The 14335-nt window shown below is 40.0% G+C and overlaps 1 protein-coding gene across 12 annotated transcripts in view; it reads right to left on the bottom strand.

Moving 5' to 3' along the window:
• Sgms1 (sphingomyelin synthase 1) overlaps nt 1–14335 on the bottom strand; it is a 250008-nt gene that overhangs the window by 199849 nt on the left and 35824 nt on the right. The window contains exon 1 of one of the 12 annotated variants that reach the window (XM_048338766.1): nt 2778–3028. The exons of the other annotated variants lie outside the window; for them this stretch is intronic. The gene's annotated coding sequence lies outside the window, so the exon portion shown is untranslated. Of the gene's footprint in view, nt 1–2777; nt 3029–14335 lie in introns of those variants that run through there. 12 annotated transcript variants of the gene reach the window in all.

The following is a 14335-nucleotide window of genomic DNA, read 5'->3' as shown; positions in this document are numbered from 1 at the left end:
CATCTTTCCAAGGCTCACTTTCCTAAAGTGCATAAAAGTAAAGGCATCTTTCTTTAAAAATATCACACCCAGGGGCTGGGGATATGGCCTAGTGGCAAGAGTGCTTGCCTCGTATACATGAAGCCCTGGGTTCGATTCCCCAGCACCACATACATAGAAAACGGCCAGAAGTGGCGCTGTGGCTCAAGTGGCAGAGTGCTAGCCTTGAGCAAAAGGAAGCCAGGGACAGTGCTCAGGCCCTGAGTCCAAGGCCCAGGACTGGCAAAAAATATATATATATATCACACCCAAACAAGTTGACATTACTTTTCCTCTCCAGTAGAAAGGGAGAACAATTGACAGCCATTTCTTTGTCCAGAAGAGGTGAGGGATTTAATGCTGCCTGAGACACCATGGCCATAGTAAACGGTGTTGATTTTAACTCCGTGAGCTCAGAATGAATGAGCAGTAAAGACATTAGGGAACAGAGGAATGGAACCTGCTGTAGTAGAACAACAGACTTTAGGATTCATAGGCTTTTATTCCTGTCAGAGAGGCAAGAGCATATATGGTCATTAAGTGTGGATTCTGGGGACAAATGAATCTAGAATCAGTGCTGATTTCAGCCAGTATTCCACATCCTGGGCAAGCAGCTTCCCCTCTCACAACCTTCCTGTGCCATTCCAAGAAGTGAGGTGATTTCCCACCTTAGAAGGCTGGTATAAGAACCAGTGGCAAGGCTCCAAGACAAGAGTCCAGCGTCTAATGTACCACAGTGGCAACAAAAAGAGCAGTGGCTGGCTCTTTCTCAAGGTCGCCTGGCTGCCTGCTGACCTTCTAAGAAATCTATGGTTACAAGCCTTAAAAACAATTTCACATTGGTGAAGCACCACCCCAAGGGTGGACCTGAAAAGGAATGAGGCCATGAAAAGTCATGGAAAGTTCTTCTAGGATTCCTAGTGTCTTCCTCACAGATGGATGCTCTGGGAAACAAAGTGTATGTCCACACAGTCTTCCTTACTTGCATAAAAATTCACATTTCACAGTCTTGGTCACTCAATACCAAAGGAAGTAACTGACTAGGGGCTCAATTATGGAAAATCACCAAGCACAGCAGAATCTCTCTTCCATTAAATCTTAGTCAATGTCTTATTAAGTCAAGTCAATGGCTCAAAGAAAATGAACATTGTCTGGAAACATATTTTAAAATAATCCTTAAAAAAAACACCAACATAACCTGGGCCTTTATGAGTATAGGGAGTGCCACTGAATTACACATGAAATTCTTTTAAAATGCAAAAGTAGGGGTTGGATACATGGCTCAGGTAGTAGAATACCAGTTAATGGGCAAAGGTATCAGATACAGAGTCTCAGTCTCAGACCAAAAAAAAAAAAGGTGTAAATAAAGATCCAAAGAATGAAATGAAAAATATATACAATCAAGGCCCCTGGGCTACAGCTGTGTATCCATGATTCCCAATTAGGGTCTTATACCTAATACTAAAAGCCCTTACATTATCTTCCATCTCAGAGGGTAAAAGAAACTGGTCCTACCCATGATCCTCCTAGACAAGCTAAGCACAAAGATAGTTGATAAGAACTGTTGCCAAGTCCAACTGCAAACACTAGTCATCTCTTGCTGACCAAGGCTCAGATCAAATTACTGGCCAAAATGTAAAAAAATAAAAAGATAAATGAATGGCATAGAAAACTTAATTTTAATTTTCCATGAGGCACAGTACACCTAAAAAATACATCTTGAGGCTACTTCCTTCATGCTCAAGCAGCTCACATTGCCTGTGAAAAGCATCACAAACAAGACAGTATTGACTTTTTCTTTGGACAGGGTCTTACCATATAGCCCAGGCTGCAGTATTGATTTTAATAGATATGATTTTTTAAGAGAACACAGCTAACATTTAGACAAAGGATAAAACTAAGAAAAGCAAATTGGACTCTGGATGCAATTCAAATAAAGCCTGGCATCTTTTCCATTTCCCTGCAGTAAGAACTGTTGAATCTGAGAGAGTGGCACCAAGCAGTGCCCAGCACAAAACAATACTTGGGTATAACTATCGTAAAATAATATACATTTGTATGGTAACAACACCTGCTGTGTACTTACAATTACCACATGTCTGGCACCATGCATGTACAGTGCCCATGTGCATGGATTTGTGTACCTCAACAGCACAGACTTGAAAGTATATATATATATGGATATGGATGTAAATCCCACATTTACATCACAAATATATAATCACACTCACACATAATCTCATTTAATCCTTAAAATAACCATGAGGCAAATGACACTCCACTTTGAAGATGAGAAAACTAGTTTAGAAAACTAAGTAACTTTTTCATGATCACAGCCAGTAATCTTGGACTTGGCACACAGAACTTTCTGGTCTGTGATGTTACATAGCATATCATCAAACAAAAGTTCTAGCAAACAGCCACTCAGGAAGATTTGATAGAATCTTCCTCTACCCATCTTATAAGCACTGACCATAGGACAGCCACCTATCTCTGTCTGGTCAGATATTCTCCAGCCAGCTGACCACACCAGCCTGTGTAAACTCAGTTCCAGGGTGAGGCTGCCTCCTCCAAATATGTACAATCCTTCTTCCGGGAAAAATGAAACCTTCTTAAATCTACCACCGTGAAATTAGACTTGTAACCAAGGAAACTGGATTACTGCAGTACACAAGGTAATCCGCCCACCACAACTGAGGAATCAAAGTCTCTGGATTCCTTGGGGGAAAGAGGGAGAGAGCATGATTTTATAATCATACCTGTGCTTGTTCCTTAACACTCTGACTGCCAACACCTTAAAAAGTCACAACTCCTTGTCCATTAAATGACAGAATCAACCATCTCAAATGTGCTCTGCAGTGCCTCTAAAAGTCTCTTCAGGTTTAGGGGCATGGAGGACAACTCCACCTCAGTGGTTTCACAACTACCTGTTTTGCATACTGGGTTTGAGGAAATTTCCATTGCTAAAACTGTGAGTCTATGACCTTGTCAACATGCCATAAAGATACTTAGCTATTTGTTGATTTTTTTAAGCTGAGTATACATACACTGTAAATGCCTGCCAGTTAGAAAGATAGCCTATTTTCAACGTCTCTATTTTGTCTATACTCCTTCCTTGTTCTTTTCTGCTGATATATAATAGAGAAACATACTATAGGACCCATCTCTATCATTTAAAACCAAATGAAGAATGAAGTATTTAACACTGAAAACTCTCCAGAAGACTCAACAGCAGGCTAGCTTTCCTCAGATCTCTGCCCCTGCAGTCACTATTGCTGGCAACACCATGTTAAAGGGCCAGGGCACACATTCTACCTTGAAAGCCTCAGTCTGGATCATATGATCATTGCAACAAATGCAGAAAATGAACTGGACAAAATTCATACACTTTCATGGTCACTGCTGTGAACAAATGAGGTACAGAATGAACACAACAATATGCTATAACTGAAAACCCACAGCTAACATCACCAAACTCAATAGAGAAAAACTGAAAGCTTCCCCTCCACATTATCCACTTCTATCCACACAGAGCTGAAAGTTCTAGCCTATGCAATGAGACACGAAAAGAAAAACAAATCAAATATACTAGAAAGACATAAAATCATCTCTATTTATAAGTCACATGGTCTTATAAAGTTAAAAATCCCTCCACCAAAAGCTATTACTAATTATAAGCAAATTGAGTAAAGCTGCAGGATATACAACTTAAATGCTAATTAATACAAGTCATGTTTCTGTATATAAACAATGAATGATCCAAAAAGAAAATTAAGAAAACAATACTAGCTACAATTGCACCCAAAAAAATTTTTTTAGAAATAAGCCTAACTAGAGATGACAAAGAGAAAACTATAAAACACTGCTGAAAGAAATTAAAGCAAATAAAGACACTCTATATTTGTGGACTGGAAGAATATTATTAAACAATGTTCATAACACCCAAAGACATTTCTACAGAAATTTTTTAAATCCCTAAAATTCATATTGGTCTTTTTTTTTGCAGTACTTGGATTTGAACTCAAGATCTTCCTTGCATTGCCTAGCCATGTGTTCCACTACTAAGCTATGCCTCCAGCCCTAAAATTCATATGGAATTACGAAATACTTCAAATAGCTAAGGCAATTTTGGGCAATAAAAAAAAAATCAACAAAGCTAGCTACACTAGGCTTCCTGGTTTCAAAGTATATTCTATGAGTCTCCTGTAATCTAATCAGTATGCTACTGGAATAAGGACAGACATAGATTAATTGAAGAGATTAAATTAAGCTCTAGAGATCAACCTATAGGAAAAGGACAATCTCTTCAACCTGCAATTATAAGTGGGTATCCACATATAAAAGAATGACAGCAGACCCTATTCTACACCAGACACAAAAAATTAGGCCAAACAGTAAAGTCTTAAATGCATGATTTAGAACCATTTAGTTCCTTAAAGAAGTCATAAAGGTTTCCCTTCTTGACATTGGATTTGTTGATGATTCCTTTGGTGTTGATAATAAAATCAGAGGCAAGAAAAGCAAAAGTAAACAAGTGAGAATGCATCAAATTAAAAAGCTTTTACCAGTACAAGAACCAGAAAAATTACCCTTTAGAATGGCAGAAAATAATTGCAAGATACGTATGATAGGAGGTTAATACTCTGAATATATAAAGAACTAAAACTTGACAGCAAGGCTGAACATATAGCTAAATTGTAGAGCATATGCCTTGCATGTGTAAAGCCTGACTTCAATCCACAGCATGGAAGGAGAAAAGAAACTTAAAATCTTCCCTCTAAAACTCAACAGTAAATAAATCCAAAGGAGACATACAAATGCCCAAAATATATAATAAAAAATGCTAAAATCACTAATCATTAGGGAAATATAAATGTAAGCCACAAGGCAGTATCATCTCACTCCTGTAAGAATGGTTATTATTAAGATAACAAGCAAGTGTTAGTGAGTTGAAATTCTTGTACACTGTTAGCAGGGATGTAGCACCTCCAGAAAGCAGTAGGGAGGGTCCTCAAAAGAATCTGAAGTATCTGAGATGTCCTCCACAGACCTGTATGTGAAAGGTTTGGGCCGAAGCTGGTAGAATTATTTGGGGAGGGGTTAGAAACTTAGGAGGTGAGGCCTACTTGAAGGAAAGTAGGTCACTGAAGTGTGCCTTCGAAAGTTAATTAAACCTGGTCCCTTTATCCCTCCCTTCCCCTCTATGTCCTGGCCTCACTGAGGTGAGTAGTCTCTGCCCCACATTCCCACAACCAGGATAATTTGCCTTGCCTCAGATCCAAAGCAACGGATCCAGACAATCTTTGACTGAAATCTCCAAAACCAGGAGCCAAAACAAATCTTTCCTACTTCAAAATTGTTTCTGTTCTCTCGGGTATTTGGCACAATAACAAAACTCTAACATATATACTTTGCACAGCAATCTCACTTCTGAGTATATGTCCAGAAGAACTGAAATCACAATCTCAAGAGCCAGGTGCATTCCTATGTCCACTGAAGCACTACTCACACAGCCAGGATACAGGAAATCCAAATGTTCATTGATCAATGAATAAAGAGTGAAAGAACATGAAATATACAAACAATGAAGTTAAAAAGGATGAGAAGTCTACCACTGTGACAATGTGGATAGACTTAGAAAATTAAGTGAAATAAGCCAAGGACAAATACTACATGGAGAATTTTGCTTGGTTTTGTTTTGATTTTGTAATACTGGACATAAACAACCCAGGGTCTCATGGATGCTTGGATGCTAAGCAAGTTACAAACCATGTGATTCCTTTTAGATAAAGCATTGAAAAGAGTCAAATTTATAGAAGTAAACAGAATGCTAGTATTCCAGAAATAAGAGAATAACATGAACTGTAATTACAGTTAAACAAAATGAGTACGTTTTCAGATGTCCCGTACAATATACAGTGCCTAGAGATAACAATAAGGTATTGTGCCTTTTTAAAAAAATAGTTCAAATGATAGGTCTTACACGAACTGTTCTTACCCTCTCTTCCCTGACAACAGAAAGGGACAGATGACCAGAAAGAGACAAAGACAGAGACAGAGAGAAACTTTGGGAGGTGATGGAAATGTTTATTTCCTGGATTGTAGTGGTCCTAATAGGAACATGTCCATATGTTCAAACTCACCAAATGGTATACATTCATTATTATACCTCAATAAACCTAGGGTGTGAGAGGGGAGTGACGAGAAAAACAGCTAGGATTCAAGCGTAAAATATTTCTAATACCTGCTGCGTGTTTTTTTTAATACCACAAAAAAGCAAAATAATGAAGCACATAAGTGCATCTCAAAACACATGTTTCTGATCTTCTCAGAGCTACTGCTCCAGGGACCCTACTACAGCCTACATCCTGCCTCAGCCAGCTCGACTACAACCCCTTCACAGGCAACCTAGCCTGTCTGTCTCTTCTCCAATTACACTGTCATGTACACAAGGCAGAACCCCCATTCCTTTTCCCAGCTAAAGACAAGTGCAGAGAGGGTAACCTCACTTGTGGAAGAGGCCCCCCCCCCCTTTTCAAAAAGAAGCATGGCAGGAGCAAGTATCAACAGCCAGGTGGAAACGGTGGGAGCAAAATACCAAGGGCCAAGTAGATTGAGAAACTGACAGCCAAGGATGAAAAATGTTCCCACCCTTGAAAATCAAACCATGATCTGAGGAAGACACCACCAATCAATAAGGCCTACAAAAAGAATACAGCCAACCAAAGCCCATCCTCAAGGTATAAAATCTGCACTCAGTCTTGCTACATGCCCTTGCCTACCTTCTTTTTTTTTTTTTTTTTTTTGGCCAGTCCTGGGGCTTGGACTGGGGGCCTGAGCACTGTCCCTGGCTTCTTTTTGCTCAAGGCTAGCACTCTGCCACTTGAGCCACAGCGCCACTTCTGGCCGTTTTCTGTATATGTGGTGCTGGGGAATTGAACCCAGGGCCTCATGTATAGGAGGCAAGCACTCTTGCTACTAGGCCATATCCCCAGCCCCCTACCTTCTCTTTTAATGGCATCCTAATAAATTTCTTTTTCCTGCTCCCCACTACTGACAAATTATTTTACCAACCTCAATTCCAAAATCCCTAACACCTACCAACCACTCTTTTTTTTTTTTTTTTTTTGGCCAGTCCTGGGCCTTGGACTCAGGGCCTGAGCACTGTCCCTGGCTTCTTCCCGCTCAAGGCTAGCACTCTGCCACTTGAGCCACAGCGCCGCTTCTGGCCGTTTTTTTTCTGTATATGTGGTGCTGGGGAATCGAACCTAGGGCCTCGTGTATCCGAGGCAGGCACTCTTGCCACTAGGCTATATCCCCAGCCCCCAACCACTCTTATTCAGTGCCAGCTTCTGATCTGAGGAAGGGCCTGAGAAAGTGGCAATGGAACATGCTGAAACAGCCTACCATGAAGATGAAACCTAGCTTCTTTTAACATGATGACCAGTTCATCCTCATTATGGATTCAAGTCAGTCTCCCAAAGAGTATTCTAATTGTGGCCTCCTCATAAGGCCTCACATACTGTGATCGTGTGAAATGCCAGCAACCTCTGACACCTCTCCCTAAGTGGGCCGCTGAGAAGTCACCCTTGTCCCCATTCTCCTCCAAGCAGCCACCACCACAGCTGCAACTGATGGAGTACACCCCCTTTGGCAGAGTAGCCAAATTCCATAAATGCCACCCTTTCTTCTCATCCCCCTCAACACGCTGGAAGAGCCCATAATAAATAGAATATTTCATTCACACTCTGCTGAAGAATGGTTTTTCCAGTGAAGAATCTGGGTAATTTCCCAACCAGATGAGGGCTCTATTCATGACAAACTCAAATGACAAAGCTGCTATCTGTCTCCTAACATTTCACATAGTTTTTGAATCACAAAATCACCTATGTCACATTAACACTTCATTGCCCAACAGTACTTTCGATGCTAGTCATTATATAATAATGTGTGTGTGTGTGTGTGTGTAATAAATTCTGTCAACAAAAGTTAAAGAACATAAAATTAAGACAGTGCCAGTACAATGGTGGCAACAGCATTGGACTTTAAACATTTGTCAAATGGACACATAACTTAAATCCACTAGGAAATTGTATGTATTTGGTTCTTTCTTGGCTTTTACCTAAGAATCTATAAATAACACACAGAGCTGACTTTAAGCTCTGGGAGTGAACTAGTTTTAGCAAGATCAAAAACTGGTAGTTTCTGCAAAGGACATTCATAGTTCTACTTTTAATTTTTTTTTTTCAAGTTTATTTTCCTTTGCTGGCCCTTGGAATTCTGAATAGTCTTTTTGAAGACTCGGGCTGCTTCCATTAATCTGAGGGGGAATGAAGGAGATACTGTGCCCGTGCCTGGGCTTGAAAGTTCCCAAGTGGAAGTGTGGCAAAGGCAGCAACTATGATAACAGCAGGAGAGCCAAGGAGAACATACGTGAGCTAACCTGTCATCATCTGCAAGATTCCCCTTAGAAATAAACACCTGGACTATGTCTACTAAGTAGAAGGGATGAAGCTCCCACAGTTCATTTCACCACCATATAAAAAAACAAGGGAGACAACTGGGAAAGTATGGAAAAGAGACAGAAATACAGAGAAAGGGATGAGTTGCTAATTAAACAAGATATTCCTTTCCTGATATGCAGGTATTTATAATTTAGTTTTCTTATGAAATACAACACGCAACTAGGTGTCTCTGTAGTACTAGACTTCCTTTTATTTTTAATTCAACCTCAAGACAAAAGAAAAATTATTGCTAGATTGCTGAGGGCTTCAAGAGACAGGAGTGACCTAAAGGTAGGAAATTATGAGTCTGATTTCCACAAAAGTTCATATAGTAACAGGATGTTCTTTTGGGTGAAAATGATTTCTGTTTTGCACATAGACTAGTATATTCAAGGAAAGGATTTCAGAAAAGTTTCCATAGCAATTAACATGGAAACACATTATCCTCCCCCCACCCCACCCCTTTCCCAGTGGAAAAGCTGCTACTGCACACAGATGGAAGAACTCACAGCTGGATGACCTAAGAACCACCATCCCCATCACCTCAATTACTGAATGGACAACCAAGCCATCCTATGAAGAACTGTGCTTCAGTCAGCTAGAAGGAAGCATGCACAGAAAGAGGGTACAGCCAATGCTCAGAGACAGGAAGCAAGTCATAGGGAGTGAATCATAAAGAATCCAAGGTCAGTGAGCCAGTTGTAAAAGAAGCACTCTGCCCTCCTACAATTGCTTCATATTTGCAGTGACCTGCTACCAGAATTGAGGCTAACAGGTTTTCTATCTATTCATATCCATGCCAGGCTTGAATGAATGCTTTGTTGAAGCATTTACCAAAGGATAAATATCACAAATTCAGCCAGCTTCCTAGGCCGTATTATGTCCAATCTCTCTGGCCTGCAGGAATGCCTTTTGTGGGTGGTCAAGGACAAATGGCATTAAAGCCTATTATTCGGCTTTTTAATGTGAGACGGCTTAAGTGTCAGCTGCATTTTAATCTAAGGATTATATACTTAGCCCTCAGAAAATTCCTTTTAGAAACATCAATAAGGACTTTTTTAAAATTTTTTATCACAAAGTCCAAATATCATTTATGAATTTATTGGTACATTAGCACCTGGAATAAAAGCATTTAGCTGGGAGAAAAAAGAAGGCAGCTACTGCAGAGTTAAGAAGGAAGTCAAGATCTCTGCTGAGACCATCTAAATTTACTTCACACCTTAAAATAACAGAACACAAGCTAATGCTTGCTACCGCAGGTGTATGTCTGACCAGATGCTGATGCTACAAACCCTGACCTGGATTTTTTTAAGATGTTCATACTGACTTCAAGTTAAATGAATAGACACATGCAGTTTTTCTCCCCTTTAAAAATCCCAACACCAAAAAAAAATCCCAACACAACTATCATTTATTTCTTTTTTGTCTTGTTTTGAGACATCATCTTACTATGTAGCTCAAGCTGGCCTTGGACTCATACTGGACTCATTCTCCAGTCTCAGCCTCCCAACTGCTGGGATTATAGATACGGACCGGACCATCATGACTGCCTTATAATCTTTTTCTTTTTCTTTTGGCAGTACTGGAGTGTGAACTCATAGCTTCACACTAGGCAGGTGCTCCACAACTTGTGTCATGCACTCAGCCCTATAGTCATTTCTTTTGAAAGGCATAAGTTAATCAAGCACCAATGACTCAAAAGCAAAAGAAAAAAAAAATCTTTTTTTTTATTTAGAGAATACTTTATTAGTTTCTGTAATCAAACCCACGTAGATAAGACCTTACATATTTAATACAGTGCATTTACCCCTGTACAAATGGAAAAAAATTAAGTTTAACATTTCTAGACCAATATGGCTATTAATTTCTGTACAATGCCAACTCAACACGGTAAACTGGGATACTTTTTCCAAAGTTGACAGCACAGCTAAAGTTTCCAAAACTTCAAATTATATAAATGTATATATATTTATATTTATATAAAAAGACCAATAATAGCAGTATGTTATGCATCAATAGCAGCAACAGCTTTTCCAGGTTCTGCAGTCATCTGAACAAAATTAGACATCCAGCACACTCCATTAATAAAAAGAAAAAAAAAGATAAAAAAACAAAACCCCAGAAAAATGCAAAGTTCTGTTACTGTTGTGGTACCTGGCACCATTTTTTTTATTAGCTTCTCCACCATCATCTGGAAAGAAAACATTCTTGAGTAACATCATTAAAAACAACAGTTCTGATAAAACACAGTCACTACTACGTATCATAAAGCAGGTATACAAGGTATTTTATATTCACAGAGGGATGATACAGTACTGTCCTACGTCTATAATACTAGAGGATACACGTAAAAAGGCATTATTGAGACTTGATTCTACTTTTCCAGCAGAGGGCCCAAAGGATGGTATGGCACAGCTAGGTGGAGAAACGCACTTTCTTAGATAGGATTTCCTTCCATCAGTGGCACAAAATCCTAAGTACTCATTCTCTTAGTGATTCTACAACTGAAGAGTTTCCAGACTAAATGTAGCTATTTGGATCCCATCAAAAGAAATGAAAGTAGACTCCTAAAGAATGCTAAAGATATACCAGCACATAAAAAGCAGAGGTAGGAGGATCGAGAGTTGAAGGCCAGCTTGGGTTACAGAGCTAGACCCTATTTAAAAGGGAAAAAAAAGGGGGGGGGAGGCAGGCACCAGTAGCTCATGCCCATAATTCTAGTTGCTTAGGAGGCTGAGGTCTGAGAATCAGGGTTTAAGGCCAGCCGGAGTCCACAGTGAGACTCTTATCTCCAATCAACTACTCAAAAACAGGAAGTGGAGCTGTCACTCAAAGTGGTAGAGTGCTAGCCTATAGCAAAAGAGTTCAGGGACAGCGCCCAGGCCCTGAGTTCAAGCCCAACAAATGGCAAAAAAAAAAAAAAAAAAAAAAAAAAGTCGGGAGGGACAAGAAATAAAATAAGTCTTTAAAGAACTGAGAATCTTCAGATCTCACCTTCTTCCTATCTACACTAGATACCAGCAAACAAGAAGCAAGCCTTTGCTATTACACAGCTCAGTGATTTCCAACCTGGAATTCTACACCTGGACACACTATAAATTAAATATGAATGTAACCTTCTCACACACATAACAACTCAAGTCTTCTCATTTGCAATTTGTTATGAAGGTGCCAGAAAATGTGATCTGAAAAAAAGAGTAAAGCAAGATAAACTGAAATAAAGGGAGGAGGGAAGCCAATAAGCAGAAAATGAAAGAAATGGCCAAATTGGTACTGAAGAGACTTCTAAGGCGTGTGTGGGCCCGGCAAGCCACAGAGCACTCTACTGAAGGCTCCAGGTGAGCATTCTGTAAGAAGATGGAACTGAAAACTGACACGTTAAGTTATTGAGAGGAGATTCATTGTCATTTTGTGCAAAGAAAATTTTAAAACAAAAACAAGAATTAATTCCAAGAAAAACAAAATTTGTGTACAGGAAAGTTCAGGTAATCAAACTATACTGTGAGGCACATCTGTATATATTTACATATATAAAGTTAACACCAGATAAGAAATAGAGAGGTTGGGCTGGGGATATAGCCTAGTGGCAAGAGTGCCTGCCTCGGATACACGAGGCCCTAGGTTCGATTCCCCAGCACCACATATACAGAAAACGGCCAGAAGCGGCGCTGTGGCTCAAGTGGCAGAGTGCTAGCCTTGAGCGGGAAGAAGCCAGGGACAGTGCTCAGGCCCTGAGTCCAAGGCCCAGGACTGGCCAAAAAAAAAAAAAAGAAATAGAGAGGGAGGACTAGCAGATGACCTCGGGGAAACTAAGCAACTTGATGAACATGACAGAAAACAACCAAGGTGGAAGAGACAGGACTAGAATGACCGTGGTGCAACGATGACGAAGGTGAGTTTTCAGACTCACAGCTGCTGTCACTGACGGTGTGGGTATGAGTCTGCAAGGAAATGAGCCACATCAACTTCTGTGAAGTTGGTGCACACACAAATCACCTCATGTTCCATTTATATAAAGTATCCTATGTATTCAAATTCACAGCAACAGAAGAGAGAAAGGTGGTCATGCGAGAAGAGAAGGAGAAAAGGGGACTTAATGGGTATACGTTTTAAATTAACATTCTAGAGGTCTGTTACAATATACTTTAGACAGAACGTCATATATATATACACAATATATAATATATAACGTATATTATAATACATAATACATGTGTATGTACACAAGTAGATTTAATGCCAGCAAAATTTTTAGCCCCAATTCAAAAATAACAAGTTTGACAAGAAATGTACTATCTTACGTGTGTAACTTTAACCCCTCTGTACATTACTTTAACAATAAAAATAAAGGGAAGGAAGGGAGGGACGGAGGGAGGGAGGGAGGAAAGGAGGGAGGGAGGGAGGGAGGGAGGGAGGGAGGGAGGGAGGGAGGGAGGGAAGGAGGGAGGGACCTGCTGGAGGACTCATTAAAACAATGACTTCTAGACCCCCTCTATACTTTCTATTCAAGTTATCTGGATAGGCCTATGTCTCCCCCTTTAATGAGTTATCAGGAGACTGTATGTTTTAGGAACCAATACTCTTCTCCTTCAAGTGCTCTCAATCCTAAAGGCAAAGCAGCTTCCCCAGAGAAGAACTTTTTGGGTGTGGGGACCACAGGCCATGGAATGTTTTTAAACAGTTCTGCATGCTTCTTATGGATAGGCAGTTTAAACACTGGACTGGATACTCGCCCACACCAGTTTACCAGAGTATGTGTGACCACTAAGGCCAGCGGCCACTCAGTCAATCTGGCTGTGCCTGTTTCTTCCCTCATCTGCAAACTAATGATCCTGTGACCGTTATTGCCATGAGGTGATGCCCAGTCCCATAATGAATGGTGATGTTAAGACTTTTGTTGCTAACTTCACAAAAAATAAGCTTGACCCATTTTTGCCACTGTAAAACACGGGGTCAGGTGAAAAGCAATGAAACAAACTATTAACATTCATTCCTAGACTCCTCAGCAAGCTCCAAGGAGCTAGAAACAAACAGAGGAGGATTAAATCTGAGAATCTATTATGATTCCAACAAGCATTGGGCAAATGTAGGGTCTTCCCACCAGATTATTAGCTAATCCTTTTTACTCTCTGAGAAGGTGTTGCCTTTGGAATGTAAATATTATTGTAAAACCAAGTATTGGAATTAAGCCTCACATACCACCACCTCCATCTACAGAAAGAACAAAAACAATGGGCTGTGCTCAGACAACAGGTACCACTAAGGCTAGAGCTAAAATTCTTGGAGACATACATGAGAAATGATTTCAAAAGAAATTAAAAATTAAAGGCATAGTTCAGATGAGTGTTCATTCAAGAGTGATGTGAGCCCCTCCTACATTTCAAATATAATGGCACTGGGGGAGGAAACTGCTCTGCAATAGCAGGGCAGTTTGGCAGGCCAGGAATGAAGCAAGCTTGCAGAGACCAAATAGCACCATTGTTCCTCAAAAGCACTGCAGGGACAGCCAATATTGTGTTTTCAGCTAAGGTTTTCCTTGCTTTTATAGTCGCATTTTTGGGGGGATGGACCATGGATTACCCACACTAATACTTTAAGTTTCTGATGTTTTGAGTCTGCAATAAATACAACAGAAATCATTCACTGACATTGTTGTCAAAAAAAAGCAACATGACCCTTTCCTAGATGTCTAGGTCATATCAACATCTGAGACTTAAGAGCAAGCCTCCTTCATCAAGAATAACACAACTTTCTCAGCAGTTCTGGGGAAATACTCTTAATGGGAAAATGCTGACTATTTCTAGACAGAACTG

Source organism: Perognathus longimembris, chromosome 2, assembly GCF_023159225.1.
Source record: "Perognathus longimembris pacificus isolate PPM17 chromosome 2, ASM2315922v1, whole genome shotgun sequence".
Classification (NCBI taxonomy): domain Eukaryota; kingdom Metazoa; phylum Chordata; class Mammalia; order Rodentia; family Heteromyidae; genus Perognathus; species Perognathus longimembris.
The sequence above is the reverse complement of the archived record's forward strand: the minus strand, read 5'-3'. Positions and strand labels throughout refer to the sequence as shown.